Genomic DNA, 20827 nt, shown 5'->3' on the forward strand with positions numbered 1-20827 from the left:
CCACCCCTTTCGTTCAGTATGGAGTATCATTTATTTCATAGCCTGCATTCTGCTAGTAGAAGCTTACTTTTTTTCCTTTGCTTACGTTTTTTGAAAATTGTCTAAGGGATTAACTGTCACCTCATTATCTTTGTTAATCACCTCTAGAGATTTTTGCTATTATTCATCACAGTGGCCAAGAGGATCACAAAGAAAGCGCTAACACTTTATTCACAAAGAAAGTTGATTGTTGGCTGCTGCCTATATCTGCTATATATTTTCTTTGAACGTTTCTGGGGTAGTAATGGTTAGAATTAAATATTCCTTGAGAAATTATTCTTAATATTGTGTTCATGGGAAAATTAGATGTTAGAGCAATATTGACTATCAAAACCATAGAAAGTAGAACATTAAGATATATAACTAATGTTTCCTCAAAACAGTTTAATCCTATTCATGTAGTTCTTTTAAGCAGTTTTCTTGAAAGTTTTAAAGTAAGACTTTTTTCTTGTTTAAGAACTTAAAAATTTTTGGCAATGCGAAGAAATTTTATTTATATTTTTTCACTTGTAAAAACTTCTTTATTTCATGTGGTTTTTCTTGCAGTATTATTGAGCTGTAATTGACATATAACATTGTATAAGTTTAAGGTGTACAACTTAATGATTTGATACACACACATCCCCCGCCCCACAATATGTTTAGTTAACATCTATTACCTCACGTACTTACAAAAATTTATTTCCATTGTTATGAGAACTTTTAAGATTTACTCTCTTAACTTTCAAATATACAAAGCAGTATTGTTGGCTATAGTCGTCTTGTGCATTATGTCCCGGAACCTACAACTGAAAATTAGTGCTTTTTGACCACCTTCTCCCAGTTCTTCCCTCTGATCCCACCCCCGCCTCTGGCAATCACAAATCCCATCTGTTTCTGAGGTTTTTTTTTTTTTTTTTTTTTTCATTCAGGTTCCCCATATAAGTGAGATCATATAGTATTTATCTTTCTTTGTCTGACTTATTTCACTTAGCCTAATGCCCTTAAGATCCATCCATATATTCGCAAATGGCAGGATTTCCTTATTTTTTATGAGTGAATAGTACCACATTTTCTTTATTCATTAATTCATCAGTGGGCACTTAGGTTGTTTCCATGTCTTAGATTCTTGGATATTGTAAACAATGCTACAGTGCACGCAGGAGTGCAGGTATCTCTTTGGGATAGTGATTTCCTTTCCACTGTATATAGTCCCAGAAGTGGGATTGCCGGATCATACTGTAGTTCTATTTTCAATTTTTTGAGGAGTGTCCATACTGTTTTCCACAGTAGCTGTACCAATTTACATTCCCATCTACAATACTTCAGGGTTCCCATTTCTCCACATCCTCACCAACGCTTGTTGTCTCTTTTTGATGACAGCCATTCTAACACGTCTTATTGTGGTTTTGATTTACATTTCCCTTATGATGAATGATACTGAACACAGAGCACCTTTTCATGTACCAGTTATATATTTGGATATCTTCTTTGGAAAAGTATCTATCTACTCAGGTCCTTTGCCCATTTTTAATTGGATTATTTGTATTTTTGCTGTTGAATTCCATGAGTTCCCTATGTATTTTGTGTATTAATCTAAAATATGTGTTTTGCAAATATTTTCTCCCATTTGGTAGGTTGCCTTTTTATTTTATTGATAATTTCCTTTGCTGTGTAGCACTTTTTAGTTTGATGTACCTGTTGTATATTTGAATATCTTCTTTGGAAAAGTGTCTACTCAGATCCTTTGCCCATTTTTAATTGGCTTATTTGTAGTACCACTTTATTTTTTAGATATTGCTTGTGCTTTTGTGTCATATCCAAAAAAACCATTGCCAAGATCCATGTGGAGGAGCTTATTCTCTCTTTTCTTCTAGGAGCTTTATGGTTTCAGGTCATATGTTTAAATCTTTAGTCCATTTTGAGTTAATTTTGCGAGTGGTATAGGATGGGATCTAATTTTATTCTTTTGCATGTGATTATATTTACATGTTTGATAAAAACATCTATGGACTTTTCTTTCAGAGATAAAAAACTATGAAAATTGAAGTTATAAAATGAAGATGCTCTCTCAGCTAAGAATGCCTTTCTAGAAATGTGTAAATGCAGTTCTCCTTTAACAAGTAAATATGTCTTCAAATATTCTCAGTAATGTGTTTTTGAAAAAAATGAAAAGATGACATTGCTACTCCCAATAACAATACAAAATGAAAACAGTTGCAACATGAATCCAGGATGTTAGAGATAAGTGAAAAGTTATCTTGCTTTTTATAATTAAAGTTTGATAGTTTAATATTTATGAACGGGCTTATAGACTTCATAATTACTCAGGTGAAATATTATTTCCTTTGTTTTGAAAGCATTCTGTTTTTTTCCTAAATCAAAAGCAGAAAATCTTAAAGTACACGACTCGGTTATAGTTTTAGAATAACAATGGGTGAGAATATTTTAAAGACTTAGGAATCCTTTCATTTCTCTGATATTTCATCATTTCCATTCTATATCTAGTTTGGTTGCAAAATAATAGAAACTGATGCTGACTAACTTTAGAAATAACATTTATTATATTATTATTTTGATTATAAAAATTTTAATTAAAAATTTAAAATTAGATTTATTTTAAAAAATTAGACATAGGTTTCATAAATACAGTTCTATATATCATCTGTATATTTTATTGTATGTTCACCACTCAAGGTCAGATTTCCCTCTATCACCACATATTTGACCCCCTTAACTCTTTTCTACCTTCTCCCTCCTAGAAATAAAATTTCTTGGTTAAGCAATTCCCAGAATCTGTGGGGAAGCCTGGGAAATGGACAGGAAAGAAGGCAGACTGGGCTCAGGAGCCTCTCTGTCCAGATCAATCTGCAGGATCAGTCTCTACTTTCCCAAGAGGTGAGCTGCTTTTTGATGAGGGGTTGCATAGGAACAGTGAATTTCCTGGGTTATCAACCTATAGCTTTACTTTTTCCACTGTAAAGTGAGCTCCTTTTTCACAATCGGTGTGGTGTGACGTACCAAATGTCTATTACATCTTCAGTCCAGCTTTCCTTCCCTTCTCTTTTCTCTATATCTTCAACCTGTAGTAGTATTAATAATATCATAAATAATTTTTTAATGGATTCCTAAAGAGGAGTGGTATTTCTTCTACTGGTTGCCTGGATTTTAATGGATTCTCAGGAGTGAACCTAGATGTGAGAACAAATAAACATATGCTTAGGTTCAGACTCAATGATCCTTCAAGACTTTTAGCTCTTATAACATTTCACATTTTAGTCCTCCATCTCTACCCTTCCTTTATTTTTCTGTGCTGCAGAGATGCCACCTTGTAAATCATGCAATGAGCAGTCATTGCACTGAATTGTAAATAAAAAAATACATATATATGTATATCTGTCTTCCCCACACACTATGAACTCCTGGAGAACAAGAAGGGAAAGGGAAAGTTTGAACAATATTTCTAACCAAATGGTACAGCATTATAAATACAATACTTGTTTGTTTTTTAATGAATTCAAAGAAAATATTAACTGTTTTGTGTATATATGTATTTATATGTAAGCCTGCCTTATGTACATACTCGCCTCTTTTGGACATATGTGTACCATAACTTAAATGGTACTTTTATTTTTAATTTTAGCTGCCTTCTAGAAATAGAATACCTTTAAAAAATGAATATCAAAGGTAATTTGCTTGAAGAATCCTTCATTTACTCTCATAAGTTTTAAAGTCGCTTTTTTCTTTTATAACAATTTTTGACTTTGAATTGCCATCCTTTCTAAATTCTAATTTGCTCTCTTTTCTTCAGTCGCCATTATAAAGTAACAGCCATAATGATAATGCTAGGATATGTCACCAGCATTTATGTAGGTCAGTGTACCTAGTCTCATAAAAGAGGATTCAACCCAAAGTTGATAAAGAAAATGGTGCTTATATTTTAATAATGACTTGATTCATGTTATAAAATAATAAAAATAAAACAAAGCTATTTATTTATAGATAATGACCAGATTTTTAAATGAATACAACTTCATCTTACCAAAAGGCAACAGTATTTCAAATCCAGCTGAGAAGAGACTAATGATCTATCTGTTTAGTGCCTGCTAACCATTGTTATAACACTCATTTTGATGGAGAAGATATACTTACATTGTGACAAGAATATCATGACTGAAAGAGAACTGCGATTGCAAATTATCATAGAAATATGAAGATGAGGTCATTATAGATTCTTTGGTAGTTAATGGAGCAATCAAAAACAATAACATTTGATATGAACTATTTTGATTACAGAAAGGCCATGACTCATTTTTACATTCATATACCTGCAAGAAATTTTTAGATTTATAAGAGTGACCCTTTAATTATTCATATTTTTGGTAACACAATGAGTAAATGATGTTACATTTTTCAGAGGGCAAAAGAACTGTTAAATCAAAAACCATATGTATAAAATGGAGACTGTTACAGAAAAACTGATCTAATTCTCTCTCCGGTTGAATACATTAAGCAAAAGCTTAATAGCCTTGTCCATGACTTAAAAAAAAAAATAATAACCTGAGAATCATTTTATCAAGTAATTTGCTTTATACGATTAATTGGAAATTATGCCAATTCTAAAACATAGATTAAAATTTTATGAAAATAATTTGCATTTGTATAAAATAGAATTATTGTAAAGGCAAAGGCAATTCAATATAATTGACAAAAGGAAAATGTACTTAGTCAAGGGGTTGCTTGACTATAAGTAAAGTAAATATTTGAATTTTGGTACAAATAGAAATTTTCAGTTCCACCATTGAGAATGATTGCCTAGCAATTAAGAATAAGAAAATCTAAATACCTAGAGATTAAGAATATCTGGGAAAATATTCAGTGTCAAGAAAAATGCTAAGAATTTGTGAGGTCAGGTTATTATCAAATACTTTCATAAGATCAGTTGTCTGGTCAAACTGAAGAGTACCTATAAATCAGAGTCATCAAGTTACCACCAAGCATACTAAAATAAGATACTTAGGGAAGTTTTTGTTAATGCTGCATTCCAGCCATATATGACTAGGTAACAAATGAATAACACTGTGGCATAAAAATATTGCCTTCGAAATTTTAAGTTAGTCTTCAAACACATGGAGCCCAACATGCCAATAAGTAGCTACCGCGAAATATACCAGGTTCATTTTATAATGCACATATGACCCAAACCAGACTATATGTTTTCATTTTTTATAAAAATACGAAGGAATTTATAAATGCAGCTAATTCTTTTAGTAAACTCAAGATTTTTTCCCGAATTCGTGTGTGTGCATGTGTGTGTGTGTGTGTGTGTGTGTGTGTGTGTACCCAATTTTTTCAGGCTTCACATCAGCTTAGAGCTGTGGAGTCACATTAAGCATAATCCAAATTCCACTGGCTCTTGTAACTACTGCTATTGTAGGACTTCAGCAAATGTGCTCCTGAAATATTCCCAAGAGTCCCCAAGAGTATCACAAATGCTCACACACAAGGCCTCTTTCACCAGGAATGAGATACTTAGGAGAGTTTTGGTTGATGCTGCATTCCAGCCATATTTGATGAAGAAGCAAATGAGTAACACTTTGGCATAAAAATTCTATGCCTGTCAGGAATTAAATGGGCATCTTTTACTGTTCTAAGTGCTGAGGTCTCTTTCCCTACCCACTCTGGGCAGTATACTGGATAGTATACCATAGTACTATAAAACATGATGAAGCATGGGAGCATGCTTTTCTTCCTTTTGTATTTCTTTGTTAGGTTCTAAAACAGGTCTGCTTATCTCTCTCATGCAGAATCTTCAGTGAAACAGTTCTTCCAGTTTTTTTTTTTTTTTTTTTTTTCATGAGTCCCATGGAGGATGCTCAATAACCAGAGTCACTCTTTTAGTCCAACAACTCTTCAGGGTCACATCAGTGTGCCTAGTTTCCTCTTCCACATTCCTTTTTGTCTATTTACTTTTAGCATAGATTTCTTCTTAGAATTTTCCTCAGCAACTTCCTCCACCCTAACCTCAGTCCATACACTTTGCTGCCTTCATCTAGACATGCAAACAGCTGACTGGAACTTAAGTTCTTTCCCAAGAGGCTCCTCAGCCACCACGGAGAAGAGGTTTTAGAGGGTCACGTGCCGCCCTGACAACCTAGGTCCTGTTTAATATTTTGTTGCTTGTTTGTATTAGGGTCTTTTTTTTTTTTTCCTTAAAAAGGTTTTAATAGCCTTAGCTTATGTGAGGGAGGCAGAAATTTGGGTATATAACTCCAGATGCATGTTTATCATGACTCTATGAGTTTGTAAAACTATCACACTTTCAAGGATCATGCAGCATGGGCATCAGGTATTTATTCTGTGCAACAAGCTCTGCCTACTAGAGTGACAGTCTGAACCTGGGTATGTTGGAATAGGAGGCTATTTTGCCTTTTCCTGTCTTTTCTCCAAACATTGGGGACTTTAAGAATGCTTTGAGCCTTAGGGAGGGATTTGAAATTCAGGTTGTGAGAATCTTTGTTTCAGTCATCCGAAACTTAAGGTTCAAATCAAAGAGCCTTGCTCTTCTTAGAGAGCCCTTTGAGCCCTGCCATCTAAACAGATCTTGTCTCTTGGGTTTACCTAACCAGCCCAGAAATGTCTGAATCCCACTTAGACTCAAGCTGGCCTACCCACCCTACAAGCTATGCTGCTGTAGACTTTCAAGCAGTGTGGAATGCATCGGCTTGGTAATTCAGGTCACTACACACACACACACACACACACACACACACACACACACACACAAAATATATAAAAGTTCAATATTTTATGGATAGAGAATGATATATTGTTAATGCAAATTAATTTCTAGATATAATTCAATTATAGTTTTGGATTTTTGTTCAATCTGAAATATAACCTTAGCCAGACGTATATCTTTGCCTATTTCTTGGTCTCTATTTTATCATTCTTATTTCCTCCTCTTCTACCATAGTGGAACTACTGATGATTTATTGGGTTACCCTTCATAAAAATAGTAAGTCACCAAGGGAGAAGCTTTTCATAAAGTAAGAACATTGTTTTGGGAATTGTGGCTTGAATAATAAAGAGAGTGGGCTTTAAGCTCACAGTGTTTGAGATTCTCATGTTGTAGGATCAAATCAAAATATTCCATCGAGAGCAAAGGTATTCTTGGTGGACCCTAAGGAATAACCTGTCTCGTAGTCTCTGATATTATAAAAGAATCTTCCCAAAATATGATCTCCATCAAATGTAAAGTTAGAGCCTGGAATCACACTTTTCCTTTTTTTTTTTTTTTCTCTCCTCTAGCAACCCTGAAGAGTTTTCACCAAATTGCAAACTGGAGTCAGATAATAATGTTTGTTTCTGAGCTTTCAGTGGAAGCTGTTTATTTTAGTAGGCAATTTTCATATGTGATGAAGTGAAATGTTGAGAAGGCAGCCTCTCATCAGTGGACAAACAATGCCTAAGAATTTAGCTAATGGCCCCCCTTCAGTGCAGAGAATAGATGGCAACAATTGTACTTGCAGACTAGACCTGAAGCTACTTGTTTGGCTGCTAGGTGTTAATGCAAATTTGTTCTTCAGCTCATTCAACCCTGGGGCTCCCATCCTTTGATTTAATTAAATGTAATTGGTTACATTGCTCCTCCCTGGCCCCTGAGGTGTTTTTGTTTATTGCTTACTCTTTGCAATAAAGCTTCAATTCATGGCACAAAATGCTGGATAAATAATTTTTTTTTCCTATGTTGGATTTGTAGGGAGATTATTTCGTTCAAATAGTTTAGCTTTACAGTTAAAAGTAAATGACTAGTGAAATAAACTCATGGGTGGCAAATGTAGCATATCCAAAAGCAAGGAATTAAGTAGAATAAATTACATGAGATTAGGAAAAGTTATGAAGTTGTAATGTTAAATTAGTAAAGATTTGCAAGAGTACATGAGATATCAATGCTGTAAATAAATAAGAGTTTTATAAGTAAGATTATCATTGTTATAGCACATTATTATTAAGTTACTTTAAAATGCCAGCTATGAAATAGTCTGTAAATTCATTTTTTAATCATGCAGAATTCTCTTATAAATATGTAAGTAGCATTGTTGGGGACAAAAGCAAGAATAATATTGACTTAAATTAGGTCAGCACAATTAACCTATTCCTTTTTAATGAAAGATTTTTTTCCTTCTGCACAAGTTTTGTTTTTAACCCGAAGATATTGTAAATAACATTTTTTTATAAAGTGATATTTTTTCCCTTTCAAGTTTCATTTTAATTTGACAAGTGAGATAAATTATCTTTGTATTAACTTCTGAAGAAGAGCTCAGAAATTTAAGAAAATTAGAAAAATACCATTAGCACTTTCGAATTCAATTTTAAGTACCAAACTGTAGAAATGACTTTTCCCCTTTTTGTCCTTGTCAGATAAAATGGCCTGCCAGAAACTGGTATTTATTATAGCCTGGCCTTGTAATCCCTTTATTCTTCCTTCTTTTCCTGTCCTTTATTTTTCCCTTTTTTACAGCAGAGGTATAGGATACTGCACCAATTTCATTTTCATTAATGCAATAGGCTTTCTAAATCTTACTGTGTCACAGACATAGCTCATATCTCTTCTGGTGGAAAAAATGAAAAATCTATGATAAGAACACAGGTAGTTTCAGTGCAATAGAAAGCTTCAGTTCCTCACAATAGGATTGTTTTGCAGGAGTTTTTTTTTTCTAGGCTTCTCTCATATTCTATTGCTGAGGTACTGGGGTTTTATGTTTATCAGGTTGTGCTATCAGAAAGTTAGGCCTTTCTTCTGGGGGATGCCCTTGATGAAAACCAAGTGGTATTTATAATAGAATATGGGAAAACACTCCCCTTGGGAGGTAGAGAACTGGACTGAGATGTCAGCTCAAAGGTAAGTGTTTAGGGAAGAAGTGGAGTACCATATTAACATCTTGGAAATGAGCTGTCAAAGAGGCTGTGCTTCACCTTCACAGAGACTTTTAGCCTCCATCAGTTCAGGGGTGGGCAGAAGACCCAAGTGTGGTCCTAATCCAAAAACACTGGATAGAAAGTTCAGGTTTTGTCAGCTGAGTGATTTGACTTCTTGCCTGTTTGTATGAAGTCAAAGTTTAGCTATTGACCCTCATACTGGCAAATAAGAATGTTTAACATATCATAATGTGCTAGATACTGAGGGTTTCTTTTGTAAATGGAAATGTAATGTCATACACAGAAGGGAGGGAAATATTCCAGTGTTTTTTTAGATAAAACCAGATTCTCTTCTCTTGTACTTGAGTAATTTCCTCCCTGTGCACTGGTAATAATAAGCCCATTGCCAGTCCCCTGACTGTGACTCTCCTGAATCCACAGCTTTGATTGGAAACTCTCAACCCCTGACTGGTCTCGGGAGCCCTGATTACGGAGGCACCCCACACACTTCCCTCATAAACATTTGGCAGATCAGGAAGTGCTGAAAAGCGATGCCCCTGGCTCTCAGAAGAGGGTACTGGTGGGAGAAGAAATAGAACATTTTCCCTCTTGCAGCTGTCAGAGAGTGATTATGTCAAATGGGTTTTCAAGGAGCCACAAAGTAATTACAGGGTAACTTCTTGACATTATTTTCCAATGTTTGACTCAGCAGATGATGATGATTAATTGATGTGTATTATTTTATGGCTCTGTGAAACTTTGTTTGATACTTTAGATAGAGGTCAGACTAAGTCTTTTTAAGTACTTCGGAGTAGATTTAAAAAATTTTAAGGTATCAATATTTCATTCAAAAGTATTATTATCCTATAAATTTAAGGGAAATATCTTAGAATCAGATATCTTGCTATAATAGGACTCTGCCATGTCTTTTTGCATATTGAATTCATTCATTTGTTTGGTGGTATCTGTGTGCTGTGAGTGTGTGTTTTGTAAGTAAATGAAGTAAGTGAGCTATTTATATTTAGACTAATATAGTAAATGTGCCTCAAATTTTAACATGTTAACTCCCTATTATAGACTCAGATGATTTCCTAAACTGGCCTTCTGCTGGCTAAAGGAGACAATGTTTAGGCTGCCTTTTTCATGTAGATTTTTAAAAAAATCAAAACGTACCATCAAAGTAGTATTTTACTCTTATATTCCGATATTATTGTGGATTTCTGGGGCTAGTCTGAGAGTTAAATGAGTTAAATCATGAAAAGTAAAAGTAATAACTGGCACATGGTAAGTGTTCAGTAAAGGTGAGCTATACTGAAACATGACATAGTAATCATTAAACTTCAAAAAGGTATTTCCTTGTATACTCTCACTAATGTGGTCTAATTAGCAGAAAAGAATCTGACACCCTGCTCATTTTCTTCTGTAGTTATGTTCAAGCTAGTCTATCTGTTGGTTTATATCTTTTTATTAATTTTAGTTCAATTTAAAATAGTAGGGAATATTTAAAATGTATTTATATTTACATGTCCTTTTGCTGGGCATATCTTATATATGGATGTCTGTATTAATTGATTCCAAGCAAGTAATTGATTCGGGTAGGCCAAGATCTAGACATTCAAAACTGATATAATAGAAACATATTATAAATTAAGATATCAATTAAAATAATAAGTAATAAATATAATGGTACTTTAATTATTTTTAGTTTAAATATATTTTTTTCAAAGCAAAGCTGTTAATAATATGAGAAGTGTTAGTGATCTTAGATGTTCATAAGCTTGTATATAAAAGATGTTTCATAGCCAGAATGTTTCTTATGAGAAAAATGGAAGTGCTTGATATTCTGAGAATTTGCTTTATATTCAGCCTAGATAAAAAAAATATTCTTTCAAATTTCATTTTTGCTTTTGTGCCACAGAAAATAATTTCTATTTGCTGATCCCAAACTGTTCACTGAAAAATAACTACCGTACATATGAATGTCATACAAATGACCAGGTTATTGCACAAATGCCAAGATTTGATTCATTTTTGGAAATGTGCTTAAATACAGTTACATAAATAAGTACTTTTGAGTAGATTTTTAAAGTTTTGAAGTATCAATATTTCATTCAAAAGTATTATTTTTCTATAAATTTGAGGGAAGTATCTTAGAATCAGATATCTTTCTACAATAGGACTGCCACATCTTTTTACATACTGAATTCAGTCATTTGTGCCGTGGAGTCTGTATGCTATGCATGTGTGTATTTTGTAAATAAATGAAATAGGTGAGCTATTTATTGGCCCTGTTGCTTCTGCCTGCCAACTGGATATGTCATCAACATTCCAGGTACAAAAGATGTTTAACCAGTTCAACTGAATAGTCTCCCTTTGTTTCCACATGTGTTTCACAAAGAAAAGATGTTGCTCTCATGGTAACAGAAGGATGGCAGTCTAGGGTTTGCAGTGCCATCTTTATTATGTGTATGATGAATGCAAAGAAACCAAGTATTCAACTGTGGGCTGTATGGGTTTTTTTTTGTTTTTTTTTGTTTTTTGGTGTTAATGGTGGTCTTTCTCCATTGATAGGATATTTTAGACTTAAACTCCATCTGTTTATAGGAAGCAAAGGGAGTGCAACCCTTCTGCTGAATTTATTATGTGTATTGCAAATAACAGATGGCTCAGCAATAGGTTTACCCTTCTGTAGGAATTTGTTGTCTCTAAAAGTAACAAACCTTTGTCTTTCAGTATTAACACATATTACAACATTGACTGAGGTTTGTTTTCCTTCTGAAATAACGTTCTCTGGCAACTTGATCTACATCTCTCGTTCACTGAGTAAACCTTGCCTGGTTGCTTTGAATCATCAGTTTCCTTGCTCAAGTCCCACCTTTGACATTTTTTATTTTCTATCAGAATTATTATCAGGAAACATTATGTGCCCAGGACTTTCCCAAATTCTAAGGTTATATATATATTTACTCTCTCTATGATTGCAATTATAGCAAATTGACGTGGACTACTTATAAAAAAGATTGTACCCAGGCAACTCTGTATTATTGTGTATATAACTCACCTTACAATGTTTCCTTTATTTAAATATTCTACAGCTCTTGTGTTTCCTTGAATTATTTTTTTTCTTCCTTGTGAAGCATGTTGTTAGGTCTTAAGCAAGCCCTGCTTCCTTTTCTTTTTGGAAACTTATTTAAACATATTGTTTTTATTTAAGATCGTGAATGGATACAAAATAATATTTATAACATATGTAAGGAATAAAGATGAACTGAACAACATATGTCCATGAATACACTAAACTGAGTCAGCGAAATAGCCAAGGCGGTAAGAAAGAGGTATATGTATTTCCCATGGCACAAATGGAAAATGTGTTCAACTGGGTAGGGACCAGAAGAATCTTTTATGGAATTGGACACTAGTATGACACCCAGCTAGTAAAGTTGCCATGGGAAACATCCCTTTTCTTTAAATAAAGTTTTTGGCCGTGGCAGTTGGGCAGCAGGCTGTCAACTACATATGATGGCTGGCTGACCAACATTTCAAATACTAAATAAAATGCAAGCACTTTCCACAGCAGTCCATCTACCTACCTGAGTGTTCAGTAAATGCTATTTGTTATTTTGATGGTGACATGTATGATAATTTTAATCGCTGTGTTCTCTAGCTCTTGATTCTACGAACATTTTATAGACATTTTAATGTATACTCTAAGTCCCTTATGTCCTTGTTTCTCCTATCACTTATCCTTACATTCCCCAAATTTTTAAAGCAAAAAAATAAAAAAAATCATGATTTAATTCATCTGTTCGAAGTATTTATACTTATTTCAGGCTTGTCTAGAGGTATCCAAAATTCTTACCTTTCTAGCCTCTATATTCTTAGGCCTATAAGCATTGATATGAGAATCTGAATTAAACTTACTTTTTAAATTTAAAGTTCTGTGTTTAAAAAAGTAAAGGAAAATTTTCATTCAGGTTTTTTAAAATTCAGTTTTTTTAACCTGTCTTTCCTTGTCTAGTATTTACTGAATATAAATGAAAATTATTAAAATTAGAAAATTATTAAAATTAAGCTTCTGTATAAAAGTACTTAACCTAATTCAAAGTAACCTCAATTTTGTAGTCTTGCTTGATTTAAATGAAATTTGAATTTTTAAAAAAATAAAGGAATGTATGGATATTCACAAGCCTATAGATTTCATCGCCTCTCTCTCCCATTCTCTTACTGTTCCCTGCACATGTCATCCATCTTCTTAGGTGACAGGAACTGTGAACTATTACTTGCCCTGTGGGGCTTTATCCTATGTCCCCTAGCAGAATTAGTGACTTGCTTCTCTTTGTGCCCAGCGCTCTCTGTTTGCAACACTTGTCCTTTTATATTGCAATTATCTGCTTACCTACAATCTCCTCTGCAGACAGGGGGTGACCTTGTCATATTCATTTTGCCTCTCCAAGCTCAATAAACACAAGTTTGTTGAATGAGTGAAGTAATCTGTGTGTGTGTATGTGTGTGTGTGAGAGAGAGAGAATACATCAGAAGATATCTAGAGCTGCTGTTAATTCTTCTTTAATAATTTGATGAAATTCAGCTATTTTGTGAAAGCTCTCCTGCTCTTTTTAGATAAAAGTTACTAATAGGTTTCTAACAAAAAATGGCTGGAACCTAGACTGCAAACTTACTGTTTATGTTTACATATATTAAACAAGGACCCCAAATGAAAAAAATTGACCAGAATGTTAATCACAATTTGAGGTTAAATCAATTAGAAAACATAAGTAAGTTTGTTATTATTTCCAACTTCCCATAATGACATCATGTTGTCTCTGGGGCATGTATGTTTTAGAATATGAACATCGTTAGGGTCTTAAGAACAACTATACACCATCATGAATTTACATATATAAATACTACTAATTAACATTTGTTTATTATTTTGCATTTCACTGCTATTTACTAACAGATTTCAAGACAATAGGCAATTTTATAAAAACCACTAGTATTTTTGGTCCCTAGCAACCATTTAATATGTAAATTAGGTATTTTCGGGCTTAATGTACTTCATTTTTATAAAACAAATACATCATTAATCTGATTAAGTTCTTGGATGGGAGTGTTGTCCTCAGATCATTGTGGATCATTTATTGTTGGGCATGCATCCAAAAAAAATTCAAGCATGGCACTTACAGTCTACGTTTAGGAGAATTGTTGAAACCTCCTAAATGATATTTTCCAGAAGAATAGAAAGGCGCTGCTTACTTACAATTGCAAGAATTACCTAAAACTTAATGATGTGTTCTTATCCTTAATTGCAACTCAGTTTGATGATGATTCAGTGCCAGAAACTATGCCATATTTTGCTTTGGTGGTATAAAATGTATAACGAAAACCAGATGATCCAAGTGAATCAAAAATAGATTCCAGCTTTCCTGTAGTGACTTAATCACTATTTGTCTGATTTCAGAAGTTGCTTGATCGGCATGGTTATTATTTTGTATGTCTTTCTTTAGCTTTTAGTTAAATTTACTACTTAAGAACTGAGAATGTTTAATATTAAGGTTAAAGAAAGTTCATGATGTTTTAATTCATTTATCAGAAAGAACTTTTAAGAAAATTTAACAAGAATTCTGCCGCCTTAGTTTCATTTACAAAGTTGCATATATATTCTCTGTTTGGAGGTAGTCTTTGTCTAGTGAAGCACAATTATAAATTTCATTTATTGAATTTCTACCATAGTACCTCATTCATTTTCCTAGAAATCCTATGAAGTTATTATGTTTATTCCTATTTTACAGATGATTAAACAAAGGCACAGAGAGGTTAAGTTAGTGCCCAAAGGCATACAGATAACACGTGATTAATCAAATATTCCACTATGTTCTCATTCCAGAACCTCTGCCTCCCTAGAGGAGAGAAAGAAAGAATGTAACTTACAAGGCCCATCACCTAGTGGCTGCGATCACTTTGGACATGGATTGGAAAACTTTTTCTGGAAAGGGTCAGATAGCAAATATTTTAGGTTTTACGGACCATGTATTTATGGTCTTTATCACATATTCTTTATTTTTTTACAAACTTTTAAAAATATAAAAACCATTCTTAGCTCAGGGTCCTTATAAAAACAGGCTGGGGTCTACAGCCATTCCACCCTGAACAAGCCTGATCCCATCTAATCTTGGAAGCTAAGCAGAGTCGGGCCTGGTTAGTACTTGGATGGGAGTCCACCTAAGACGACCAGGTGCTGTAGGTGTAAAAAATAAAATTAAAAAAAAAAGAAAGAAAAACAGGTTGAGGACCAAATTTGTCAAAAGTCCTTAGTTTGCCAATCTCTAATTTAGGACAGTATCAATAAGCCCTATATATTTTTTTCAGGACTATGTAATTATAATCAATAATAATATAATACATATCTATAATAATGACTTTTAAACATCAATAAAATGGAAAAATTATGTTCTGTATACATGAAAGCATGACACCTTAGATTTTCATCAAAGAAATCAAAATAAAGTTTTAGTATTTATACTGATATTTTAGATAACCAGAAGAGTCAACTTCTTGAAACTATTCATTTTATAACAGCATAAATGAAAGATTATAAGTAAATTTAACAGTTCCAGAACCAGAATTTATAACATACTGCTTAAGTTTTATCTTTGAGTGTTTAATTTTATTTTAAAAGTCTTATCTCCTTGATATTTGAGTGCTTACTATTCTGTCCAACTTTTTTGATATTGCAGACTACTGGTTCCCTTTTTTTCACGGCATACATTTTATTCAGGAATACTAAAGGATAGCTGAGAAAATGATTCTTTACTCTTCTCAAGAAAAAAAAGTATCCTGTTACTGAAGATGCCAGATTTCTAAGATTTTTGTTGATAGACTAATGTTTATTGAGATGTGAATGTTTCTTTCTCTAACTCCTTTATTTACATTCTAGTTTCAACTGGCTTAAGGGCCTCAGACTCCAGTCCCTTTCCTAAAGGGGTCCCAAGCGGGATCACTGGGGATCGGTTGTCCTCCAGAGTGGTGGGAGACCTAGGTTATGAAACCTGTAGCTGGAAACTTGTTTTTATTCAACTTTCCTGTATTCATGTTTTATTTCAAGCCATTAATAATGTTTCCTTTGAAAAATTCAGTGCTGTTTTGGTCACACTAACAAGGTAAAGAGATTTTGGGTCTTTTACCAGACTAGGTCATGTATGCCTAGGGGGCACATGTGCTGCTGAGCAAGGAACCCCAGTGGGCACACAAGTGAAGAAGGAAGGCTTAGTGAGTTGCCACAACTCACTACTTAGGGAGAGCCTTTGGGGGGAAGAAATGAGGTGAGGCTAGAGAAGTCAGAAAGCCCAGATTGTGAAAAGGCCTTTTGTAACCAGTGCCAAATACAGCGAACTTGATCTGGAAAGCAGTGAGGAGCTAATAAAGGTGACACAGATAAATCTGTGCTTTAGAAACATTTTCCCTTTGGTCGTAGCGTGAAGAGGGAATGGAGGAGAGCAGGCAGGGTGAACAATTAGGAGGCTGGGGATGTGGCCGTGCGAAGAGGTAAATATAAGTTGTATAGTCCTTTACTATTGGTACTGATCATAATTGGAGAACCTTTGTTCTCTTACATATTTTTATCTCATTCATTTTGAATATCTTGGCATTATTTTTCACAGAATTCTTCTTTTACTTGAAATAGGCAGAATTCTCCATTCATCTTTTAACTACACTGCTCTGTTCTCAAAATGGCCCATTTCACATTAACTTCACTACTTCCACCAATTCGAATTCCACGTCACGAGGTGAATGTTAGCATTATATTTCCTGTTTACCTGACCAACACTTCAGGGATTCATCTACTAGATCATGTTATCCTCTTTATTATATTCTTTTGGTTCTACTTCCTTAGCATTTTTTTTTTTTTCCACTTCTTTGCTCCCTGGTTAATATCAGAACACTTTTCTTGTGTCTCAATACATGTTTATATTCGGGTCTGTTTTTCTTTAAAAAATTTTATTTTTTCAATTACAGTCGACATTTAATATATTAGTTTCAGGTATACAGCATCGATAGTGGGTAGACATTTATACAATTTACAAGACAATCCCTCCACAAGTCTAGACCCACCTGGCACCATACATTCAAGTCTATTTTTCAGTTTGAAGTTTCCGGATACTTTTGACTTGCTGGAAAATAAATAGTTACTCTTTCTCTACAATATGTGTTTCCAGGATTAGAAAGTTCTTGACCTTTAAATTATGACTAATAATTTGCCTAAATCAGTGTCATTGGGTAATAAGGTCCAGGCTAAATCAGAATGGTGACTCAGAGGTCTTAATCCTCAGCCCACGTCATCAAGCTTGCAAATAGAGAAGTCTCGATAACTAAGACCCTGTCTTTACTTTTCCCTATGGCATATGTCATCTTGTATATTCAAAAAATATAAGATGATTTGCTTTAAAAAAAAAAAAAGGCAAGTTGTACAGTTAACCATCTCTTGTTTTTTTTTTTTTTTGTTCTTTTTCTTTTAATTCAACATGGAGTGAGTAATATAATGCCTTTGTATACCTTTTAAGTGTGGTTTTAAGTGTGGTGAATTAATGTAGACATAATTCAGATTTGGGGAGTGCTAAGTCTTCTGCCTTATAACTCTGTAGGTATATATTCTTATATCAACTAGTTTTACTGTAGAAGATGATTTGGAAACTTTCAGCTACAAATCATTCTTGCCTTTTTATATCTATTCCATATTGAGCAACATTTTTCTGTGCATTTTGACATGGTAGCTTTTATGCTTGAAATGATATAAAGGCAAGGAAAATATCCTCTTTATCTGGAATTCTAAGGCTTAAGCTCTGTTTTTCTTTTCTTTTTCTTTCAGCACCTGCTGTGTGCAACTATACACAGGATTCATGGGGAGCAAAAGAGTCTGCCCCATAGCACTTTAGAGGACAGATGTTGGGGTGGTCTTCAAGTTGGCCTTTGAGAAGCAGGTAGCTCCCTTGCTGCTGGATGGATGTGCTGGTAGCAGCTTGGGAATAAAGGACATCACGCAGAGTCTGGCCCGAGTATTCATCTTCACTTTAAAGACTTCAATTTAAGATAAGAAGGAACCGTGTAGGTGAGGTGAATGAGGGAGACGGTGTGTGCGACTCGGCTCTTCCAATTGCCTTACGAAAGCCTCAGTGGCCCTAGCAGAGGGCAGATAAGAAGCCCAATAACATTGGTCATAATTTACCATAGAGCTGTGTGTGTATGTACATGTATGTAAATATATGTGTTACATATATATATATACACACACGCACACATATGTGAGATATATATATAAACTCCCTTGTGTCCATATATAAAATAAAATATATGTAACAAATGTATATGTATAGTTTATAGTTTATATTTGTTTATTTTTTGATTCATCTATTTATTTTTTTGATTTGCTTAGTGCCAAAGTTTTCATGATTATGGCACTCTTGGAGTCTATTCACAGAAACTTGAAACCTATGATTTCTAGTGTCATCTCTTGCCCATAAGCCATATTGGAATACTTTTTAATGGCAACTTGTGTTTCAATGTGATGTTACTTCTGCCTTGAGGATTCTCCTCTCAATTCTCTGGCAGACTTTTATTAGTCTTTCTAGGTACAACTGCAAATGCTGCCTTCCTATTAAAGCCTATCCAAATTCTTCAGGCTGGCGGTTCCTTCTTTTGTGCTCCCCACAGTACTTAGTTTATTCTTTTATTATATCACTTGGAAGGTATTTAAATTATCACTCAATGTATGTGTCATCCCTCTGTCTGGTGAGCTTCTGGAGCAGGGGTTATTTTTATATCCTTAACATCTAGCACAGACCTAGACTTATAAGAGGTTCTCAGTAAACGTTTGAATGACTGGAAGAATAAATGAATGAATAAAATGCACCACCTCGTGTGAAATGCGCCTGAGTTCTTCAAACCGCCTTTTCTTTTGTGCGGCTTTTCTTTATCTTCCCCCCCTGCCACACGTTCTTCTGTCCTACCTGGTAGATTTAGAGCTTAGGAAATACACGTTTGAAGATTTAAAACATAGTGCCTTGAACTCCTTAGAGGAAAAGTCTATGAATAAATAATTAGACTCATTTCACATCAAAATCTAAAGTGTAAAGAAATGTTCGCTATCATTTGGTGCTTTATTCACTTGTATGGTAATCTAATGGCATATCCATTGTTATCTCTGAACTATACTGAAATATTTTACCCTTGGGGCTTTTCATCTGACAAAAGGAGGCTTTTTGAAAATGAAAAAGCATAGTTCCTGTTCCTGGTATGCCAAGGGGCAATTTATTAGTTTTGTAACGCATGGGTTAATATTGCCATGTTTTATTTTGAACATTACTTGAAAAAATTGCTATTAATATCACTGCAGCATGTATGTATATAACTCCTGTCATCTTTGGGGTATGTAAATCAGGAATGTTGCCGAAGAACTACTTAGCATTTTCTTGGGGGTGAAGTGCTTAGTTTTAGAATTTAATTGTAGGTTTTACATTTAAGCTGTTCAGTACTACTTTTATAAAGGTTCTATAAATTTCTTGCTTTGTAGTTTAACAGGTTTAGTCACCACAGTTGAAAGGCATCATCCTCATAATGAAGCCAGAAAAGAATAAAGGTTGATCATGCAGGGCTGGCTGGCTGTGACATTGAACAATGGAGCTTGACTTCTTCATGTCTGTTAAATTAGACTATGGGGTGTGCTTATCTTGCTGCAATGATATTGAATTATAACAAGAAAATGTTATGTTGTGCAGCTCTGCGAAGGGGGTGTGCATCTATTCTCGCTTCACGTGTATGGGAGAAGCTTTAAAATGCTGTCGAAGCTGCCTCATGAGCTTAAAGTCCAATGGCACAACCTGGGCATAATACTGAAAATAAATAAAGAAAAAAGTGCACAGGCTTTTAAGTATCCTGTAAAGTTTTATCCATTGCAGTCTTTCTTTGAAGGGCCTAAGGCAGCTGGAAAAATTCAATTTTGAAGAGGTTTTTGAAGGAGATAAATTATGTCTGACCTGAGGGGCAAGTAAGAGGATATTATGTTACATAGGTAACAGATTTATTCTAAACTTTTCTACATTTGTGCTTGATACAGTTCAACTCATTTCTCTAAATATTAATGGAATACCTACTATGCTCCCAACACTGTGGTGGATACCATAGGAGGTTTTAAAAAGGCGTGTGATTCAATCATGCCCTGATGAATTTAGTATCTTTTTTGAGGAGATGAAAATTAAATCCATGAAATAACTTCTTAGAATTGTTGGATGTATGAATGACAGTATTATAAGCTGTCAAGATCATTTAAAATTTTGATTCTGTTATTATATGTATCATTCCCTGATGTGTCACATGAGCACAAATGATAGGCATCCCTTTTATGTCTTAAGTTACTGCTAAAAATATTGAAAAGTCAAGGCCAAGGTTAGAGTTAAGAAAGAGCCTCTGTCACTTCCCATGCTTGTTCTTAGCACGTTTATTGCTTACTCTTAAACTCTGTGTTATTTTCTAAACATGTGTAAACTACCTACTTAATAATTGGTTATGAAATTTGATCATGGATATTAAGCCACTGTTAAAGTTTTATATATGTAAATATACTATATATGTAAACATATATATCTTCATTTCTCTTTTGCAAAAAATCAAAGCAGTGTTTCCATATTCCTGTTTCCTTCTTTTCTCCCATTTGTCATGATTCCTCAGTGTGATTACTGACATGGGATTACAGATACAAGTTTTAAGCTTAGTTACCATGGTGGAATGCAGATCGCCCTGCCTGTAAATTCAAACCCTCTTCAAGCAGCTACTAGATTTTCTAGTATTTTCTTACTTCTTATAGCCTGCATTTTCTTCTTTATGTTGTTTATCT

At 34.1% G+C, this 20827-nt stretch overlaps 1 protein-coding gene and 1 pseudogene across 2 annotated transcripts in view; both read left to right on the plus strand.

Annotated features, from left to right (window-relative positions):
- CAMKMT (calmodulin-lysine N-methyltransferase) overlaps positions 1-20827 on the plus strand; it is a 326415-nt gene that overhangs the window by 50607 nt on the left and 254981 nt on the right. The window lies entirely within an intron of this gene.
- LOC118606206 lies at positions 15069-15187 on the plus strand (annotated as a pseudogene).

Source organism: Rousettus aegyptiacus, unplaced genomic scaffold (genome assembly GCF_014176215.1).
Source record: "Rousettus aegyptiacus isolate mRouAeg1 unplaced genomic scaffold, mRouAeg1.p scaffold_m13_p_7, whole genome shotgun sequence".
Classification (NCBI taxonomy): Eukaryota; Metazoa; Chordata; class Mammalia; order Chiroptera; family Pteropodidae; genus Rousettus; species Rousettus aegyptiacus.